The sequence below is a fragment of the Jaculus jaculus genome, chromosome 11, assembly GCF_020740685.1.
Source record: "Jaculus jaculus isolate mJacJac1 chromosome 11, mJacJac1.mat.Y.cur, whole genome shotgun sequence".
In the NCBI taxonomy this organism is placed as follows: domain Eukaryota; kingdom Metazoa; phylum Chordata; class Mammalia; order Rodentia; family Dipodidae; genus Jaculus; species Jaculus jaculus.
The window spans coordinates 77105337-77113751 of record NC_059112.1 but is presented as its reverse complement, the minus strand read 5'-3'; the positions used below and the strand labels follow the sequence as shown (position 1 = coordinate 77113751).

Genomic DNA, 8415 nt, shown 5'->3' with positions numbered 1-8415 from the left:
ATCTCCACTGTGGCCACCGCCACTTCTGCCTCCACCAGAGCCACTCCACTTACATCTCCACTGTGGCCACCCCACTTCTGCCTCCACCAGAGCCACTCCACTTACATCTCCACTGTGGCCACCACCACTTCTGCCTCCACCACAGCCACTCCACTTACATCTCCACTGTGGCCACCACCACTTCTGCCTCCACCACAGCCACTCCACTTACATCTCCACTGTGGCCACCACCACTTCTGCCTCCACCAGAGCCACTCCACTTACATCTCCACTGTGGCCACCGCCACTTCTTCCTCCACCAGAGCCACTCCACTTACATCTCCACTGTGGCCACCACCACTTCTGCCTCCACCAGAGCCACTCCACTTACATCTCCACTGTGGCCACCACCACTTCTGCCTCCACCACAGCCACTCCACTTACATCTCCACTGTGGCCACCCCACCACTTCTGCCTCCACCAGAGCCACTCCATTTACATCTCCACTGTGGCCACCCCACCACTTCTGCCTCCACCAGAGCCACTCCACTTACATCTCCACTGTGGCCACCACCACTTCTGCCTCCACCAGAGCCACTCCACTTACATCTCCACTGTGGCCACCACCACTTCTGCCTCCACCACAGCCACTCCACTTACATCTCCACTGTGGCCACCACCACTTCTGCCTCCACCAGAGCCACTCCACTTACATCTCCACTGTGGCCACCCCACCACTTCTGTCTCCATCACAGCCACCTCCACGTGTCTGTACTGTACCCAAGTCATTCTCCACCTCTGCCCCACGACCTCTGTAGCCCCTTTCTCCACCTTAGCCTCTCACCCAGAAATCTTTCCCTGAGGGATGAGAATCCTCTGGTCTAGGCTCATTGCATTAGCTACAGGAATTCACTCAAGCAAAGTTCATATTTCCACATGGCAGATTAGAGCAAACCCAGTCCCCATTTTTGGAGTCTCCACCTCTCCCCTGAAAGCCTCCACAGCCTTATCATCCACCTCCTCTTATGAATTCAGGTCTTCTTGTGACAAAGGACACTTTAATAATGTTTCCTTAAAATTCTTTCCTATCAGACTAGTCAATGGCTGCCTTAACTAATGAAGGGTCATCAAATGGCACTGTTGCCTTCCCTTTTGGCTTCCCTCTGTCTTTGTATAAAGATTCATCATTGGTTTTCCCATACTTTTTTATTAGTCTTGATAATTTCTGTTTGCTTAAGAACTCTGCCACTTGTATCTGTAGACATACCCTCCCCAAGTCTTTGTACAAAGATTGTGTTGTTATCTGAATTATCAGACTCTGAATCAGCATATGGTCTGGGTCCATAATCTCTGTGACCACTGAAATTTTTGAAGCTTCTGTGGTCACTACCACTTGCTCCTGTCATAGGACCTCTTCCATCCTTGTCATATGCCCCACAGCCTCTAGCTTCTCCCTGTGACCTGCTGTATCCTCTTTATCTTCTTAGCTACTCACATCCCAATGGTCATCTTGTGTGTGGTGGCTATAGTTTTCCCTTTGCGGATGATAGGACTGCTGGTTTGGATTATAGGAATCATGCTGCTGAGAATTTGACTGCTCGTCATATGAGCCTTGGTGTTGATCATAGCCTGACTGTTGGTCATAGGAATCTTGCTGACCGTCGTCTGACTGGCCATATGGTGCTCTTTCACCTTGGCCTCCTGATAATTCTGTGTTATGTTGTCCCTAATTATTATATGATTGCTGATCATATGAGCTCTGCTTTTGATTTTCATAACCACTATAGTACTGTGAATAACTTGATTGATTATGTTCATAACTGGATTTATCACCATAGTTTTATGAAGAGTCAGTCTTTTGCCTATAACAAGAAGAGATTTGTGCTTGCCCATAGCCTTGATTGTCTTGGTTTCCATAGGAAGAATAAGTTTGCTGTTCACCCCCAGATTGACTGTAACTTCCTGAATCCATCATGACTTAACAGCCCAGCATAGAGCACCACCCTACCACAGCCCTCAGAGAACAAGGAAAATGAAAGCCAGTCGCACAGCAGCCCATCAGTGTGGCTGGCATGAATCTATCTGTATGTTCTAATAATATATATGTAGACCCCACCTCGAAAAAAGACAAAAAGAAAAAAGACATAGCTTTACTGTTTTCTGAGATAGTCCAGATGCCCATGAAAAGACAAATGGATAATGAAAATGTGTTGCATGTAAATGATGCAATTTTATTCATTAGTAAAGAAAAATAAAATTATGAACTTTGCTGGAAAATGGATGAATCTTGGTAAGAAATATTATTAATCAGATGACCAAAACACATAAAACTTCAAACTGCATATTCTTTGTCACGTGTGTATGTATATAAGAGGAGGCATGGGTAACCAAAAATATCTAGAAAAGTGACCAAAAGAGGTAAAATGATGATGAGTGGGGGCTGGTGGAGGGAAAAGGACACATAGGACATGGGTGCTGAAAGGAGTGAGGAACGACGTAAGAAACATTGAGGGATGTGCGATGAGAATCACCTGAAACAATTGTGTTTGAAGATGCCATGATGATATTTAAAATTCTGTATGTTTCTTAAACCATATAATAAATGATAACAAGTATAATTATATGGCAGAAAGGAAATGAGCAGATTGGTTTAACATTGTTATTTATTATATAAAATTTAAATAACTTTTGTTAGAATTTTATCATTGGGATAAATGTCTGAGCAACTTAGAAGTAGAAAGATTTTATGTCTGGAGGGAGCATGTTGTAAGGAGTCCTACACTTCCTTTGGCTCTTACATTCTTTCCACCACCTCTTCCACATTAGACCCTGAGCCTTGGAAGGTGTAATTGAGATGTTACTCGGTACTCTAGTTACTTCTTTGCAGCACCATGATACCTTCTGAGTCGTCCCAAGGTCACTGCCATAGTGCTTGACACGACCTACACATGACCATCATAAGAGGAGGGAAAGATCATGACATCAAATAAAGAGAGACTGATTGAGATGGAGAGGGGATATGATGGAAAATGGAATTTCAAAGGGGAAAAGGGGGGCAGGGACGGTATTACCATGGGATATTTTTTATAATCATAGAAAATGTTTTAAAAAATTGAGAAAAAAATAAAATAGAAATTTTAAAAAGTGAAAAAGAAAGAGAAGTTTAAAGATTTATTAATTCAATATAACTTATTTTAAATTAGCCTATCGGGCTTCAGATATCATGGATTCTGGCATTTTCTCACCCCTCTACTCCTTCTCCATTTCCCCCTATCTGCCCCACATTCTTCCCCTTCTGTTTACATGGCACATATGTCCTTTGCCATTTCCTTATCCCTCAGCCTGTTCATTTCTTCACATTCACTATTTTAATTTTTTACTTGACAACTTCCATAAATATGAACAATATACCATGACCATAATCTTCTCTCACCACCTTCCATTTTCCCCTGCCAAGTCCCCCCTCCACTGAATCAAACCTTCTTCTTTCCAACTAGTCTCTCTTTTATTTTTATGTCATCATTTGTTTTTCCTGCTATTATTCATGTCTTGTGAGCTAACATCTGCCACTATGAGGCCATGAAGACCTATACTACTTTGTGTGTGGAAGATTGCAAAAAAAAAAAAAAAAAAAAAACATTCACTCCTCTCCTTCCTTGAGCTCTTTCTTACATTCATTAACCACTTCTTCCACCAAAGTCCCTAATCTTTGAAGGATGAGATGTCTCAGTGCTGAACTGTCACTTCTTCACAGCACCTTGTTGAGTTTTGCTCACCCCAGTGGTCACCACCATTTGAAAAGAGAAGCTTCTTTAACCAAAAGTGAAAGTAGAATAAGCATATGGGCATAAACATAAGCATTTAGAGATCAATTGGGGGGGCCATAATATATCTATTTAGCTAGAAAAAAATACAGTAGTAGTTTCCTCCTTAGGGCTTATGACCTCCCAAGCCATAGACTTTTCAGTACCCAACAGGAATTCTCTCTAGTGGAGCAGGCCTCAAGTTCAATCAGAACACATCTGGTTTCTCCCATAACTGACATGCAAACATTGTACCAGTTGGTACATTTGGCCTGGCTGGAGAGCCATAAGCCTTGCAGGGGTTCACTGCTAATTAACACCATTGACATTTCTCATCCAATAGGCTGTGTAGGCCATTCCAGCATCCTGACAGTGAAGCGGCTTCCAGAGTAGCTCCACCTTGATTTAGTGAACTGTTGCCTAAGGCATGTGGTGAATAGGGTCTCAGCATTTAATTGTAGTGAGCAAAAAAGAGCATTGGCAATAGCCTGTAATGCTTTGGGGGCATCACAAAGCTTCTTGGGCAACAACTCCCTGAAAGGTATCCCATCTCTGACATTGAAAATTTTCTAATAGCAATATATGCAACAACCTTATCCACCTCTATAAGATATATTCACTCTTTATAATCATCCTACCTTTATATATTTTACTCACATTTGCCTCCTATATATACATATTTATAGATATTATACACTGGTATCACATCAGAGAAAACATGGTTTTGGCCTATCTGAGTTTTAAGCACTTCAATTAATATTACTGTTCCATGTCTGCCTATTTTCCTGCAATTTTCATAATTTCATTTTTCTGTGCCACTAAATAGAATTTGATTGTATATATGCACTATATTCTCATTATCCATTTGAGAAAGATGTATTTGGCCTCATGGTCTCAGTCTACTCTTGGCTGATTCCCATGCTGCTTGGTAGTAGTAAAGTAGGTATATAGCTATGGTAGGAGAGAACATCTCCTGTGGAAACAGATAGTAGAGAGAGACAGGAATGGCCAGAACAAAGCAAATTGTGCCTGGATAGGAATGTGAGTAGTTTTCAACCACTTTCCAATAATGTCACCATAGTTTGAAACCATCAGGAGACTAATACATGGATAGAGTCAATGATTTCACTCTAAGAATTTACTCAAAGTCATCTGAACCTCATCACTTGGTTAAACAAATCTTCAAAACATACACCTGTAATCAGGTCATAATCACCACCTCATAATTACATTTAAATGAACTTTGAATTGAACTGTGTATTGCAAGTAAAACCAATATGCTATTTACATCCTTGGAGAAAAAAATGTTGAGAAGTGAATTCCATACCTTCACTGTTATTGTTATGGCTTATGGAAGGGCACCAAACAAAAACTAGGAAGACAGAAACCTACTCTTTACAGGCAAGCACATGGGAGTTGAAGGCAAGGGGGATTGCCGAGAGTTCAAGCCAGCCTGAGCTATATAGCAAGTTTTTGTCTAAAAAGAAAAAAAAAAATAGCAACCTGTTCACTTTTTGGTCATGCATTGTCAATGGTAATAGCTTAAAAATACAATTTGGATATGGGGATATGAACTTTTAGAGCAGATGAGATGACATAGAGAGAGTTGGGAGAAAGGTGGTGAAGAGAAACAGACATGATTTAAGTGTGATCAATTTGCTTTTTCAGTGCAAATAAATGAAGATTTTCAACATCAGTATCCCTGAAAACCAATTTGTAGAGGAGATTTGGCATTCACACTCTTTAGAGAGAAGGCCATAGACACCTGGGCTTGGAAAGAGTGAAAAAATATTAGATATTTTATCTGACATTTTTGAAATCTAATATATTTTATCTTTGTTAAAATTTTGATTACAGTACTACTGAAAACTCTTACACATATAGGAAAAATCCTGAATTTCATTTCACATGACCCACTTTGTTAATTAAAGAATATTGAACTTTAGCTCTCAGTCATGGATGTAATACATTAACACACTCACGGTCTACAAACCAGTGATACTATGCTGGAAAAGGTGTATCTCACTAATATAAGTTTAGATCAATTGAGTGATTATAAATCCATTGTATAAGAGGTGGCAAAAAGAATGTATAAGCCAAAGGAAGGGTAGGACTCCTTACAACATACTCCTCCAGACACAAAATGGCCTGGATATCCATGACCTCACAAGACCATCATCATAGGAGGAAAAGATGATGACATCAAAACAAAAGAGAGACCGATCGAGAGTGTCAGGGGATATGAAGGAGAATGGAGTTTCAAAGGGGAAAGTGGGGGGAGGGAGGGAATTACCATGGGATATTGTTTATAATCATAGAAGTTGTCAATAAAAAACAAGAAATAATTCATAATTTGATTTCTTCTAAGTACAGGGAAAATTTCTTCATCATTTGTGTTCAGTGCTAATCAGTACTTATGAGGAAAGAGTTTTGCCACCTTGCACATCACTGTATTTGAAATTCCCTTTTGGCATTTAGAATTATGCATAGCTATCACCCATCTATATTAATGGTATTGGAGAAAGCTGGACAATAACTATAGGATTTTTCAGTCTCTCATGATTTCAGGAGAGATTTGATTCATTGTCTCTCATCAAGTCACAAAAACCTTAAATATGATCCACTAAGAAAGCAAGCTGTGAATCAGTCTTTGTGTTTCAAGATATTATGAGAGTAGACTCCATTTTTCTCTCATTTCTGATCAAAGTTCGCTAGCGTAATTCTGCATTTTGGCAAAGGACTTCATTAAACAATTATATTTTTTACCCAAATGGAACAGATAATTTCTATAGACCTTGCCTCCCATAAAGCTGAGTGTTCTCAGAGCAGTGGCTAGATCTCCTTTAAGCACTTCAGGAATACTGGCTGAGTCTTTGAGACACAAGCACCATCTAGTGAAAGAGTGAACTGCACATCATATTTCTTTCCAGAGTGGAAAAGCCAGATTTTGCCAGAGGAGATTTGTGTTCACAGACTAAGATTTTTCTTCCAGTCAGAATTTTCTGTTAAAAAATTACTATTTTAAAGAATGTGACAAGCTTTGAAACTTCAAAACAGGAGCCCTTAAAATAGGCAGAATTTTGAGATACCATCAGCTGCCTATAATGTACTAAACACAAATAGCAGTTAGAGTGAAACAAATCAGTAGTGTCACAGTATTGCACACTACAGGAAAACTGGGAGGCATATATATATATATATATATATATATATATATATATATATATATATATATTTTTTTTTTTTTTTTTTTTTTTTGCTCTGCTCAGAGCTACAGTCAATTTAACTTTTTCCAGAGCATGTAACTATCACCAGGTATTATCAGCTTGGTTTGAGAATAGTAATGGTACTCTGAAGTGAGATTATTTTTGTTTTTGGATTAATAAAGAACAAACTTTTAGTGTGTTCAAATCATGATCATTATTATTGCAATTATTACTTTCTGTTTTTTAACATTTCACAAGCTCTATGTAAAAATGCAACATGTGAGTTTATTTTATTTTCTTCATGATTCACTGCCTAGAAAACTGACAGTCCAGAAGTAGTTATAACAGCAAAGAAAGCAGAGAAGTAAGACTAAGCCTATAAGGAGAAAACACATTATTACGTGAAAGAAAATTTATATTTTTTGAAATATAAATAAGAATTGTACTCAAAAATTAAAGTTTTTTTTGCTTATTTTCACTTATTTATTTGAGAGCAACAGACAGAGAGAGAAAGAGGCACAGAGGAAGAGAGAGAGAGAGGGAATGGGTGCGCCAGGGCCTCCAGCCAATGCAAATGAACTCCAGATGCATGAGCCCCCTTGTGCATCTGGCTAACGTGGGTCCTGGGGAATCGAGGCTTGAACCAGGGTCCTTAGGCTTCACATGCAAGCCCTTAACAGCTAAGCCATCTCTCCATCTCAAAATTTTAAAATAATTAATATTTGCAGGTAAGTTTAGTCTTTAGACTTATTATAATATGGTATTTTTTTGGTATATCCCACTTGCTCGTAAGTTAATGTCTTAACATACTGTAGAATATTTAACAAAATTAGCACATTAATCCTTGAACACTGTGGTGGTTTCAATGTAAAATTCTCCTCATAGGCTTTTATGTATGTGAATACCTCATCCCCAGCTGTTTGGGTCGTTTAAGAAGGTGATGGTTTCTTTAAGGGAGGTGAGCCTGCTTGAGATTTTATAATACAGCCCCATTTGCTGTTCTTTCTCTCCCTTCTGACTGTGGTGAGATATGACATGTGCTCATAGCTCTAGCTCACACCTTCCCTGTATGCTGAAACTTCCTTTCAAAACTGCAAGGAGGCACAATATCTGGAGTTTATTTGCAGTGCTCCAGGCCCTTGCACACCCATTTTCTCTCTCTCCCTGTCTTCCCCCTGCCTCCTTTTATCTCTGTGTCTCCCTCCTGCTCTCAAATAAATAAATGAAAATTTTAAAAACTATTATAGCCTATAAGCAATATTAAACTCTTTTCCTTCAATAAATTGCTTTCGGTCTGGGTTTTGTCTTAGCAGTGAGAAAATAATTGATATAATTACTATTCATAGATATACAGAATTTATTCAGTCTTGGTTTGTACTTTCTGTTCCAGAGTGCAAGTCAACACCCTCATTTAATTATTTAATTTT

At 39.1% G+C, this 8415-nt stretch overlaps 1 pseudogene; it reads right to left on the bottom strand.

The window, feature by feature from the left end:
• Window positions 1–688: 688 nt before the first annotated feature.
• On the bottom strand, window positions 689–1954 carry LOC101595106 (annotated as a pseudogene).
• Window positions 1955–8415: the final 6461 nt, after the last annotated feature.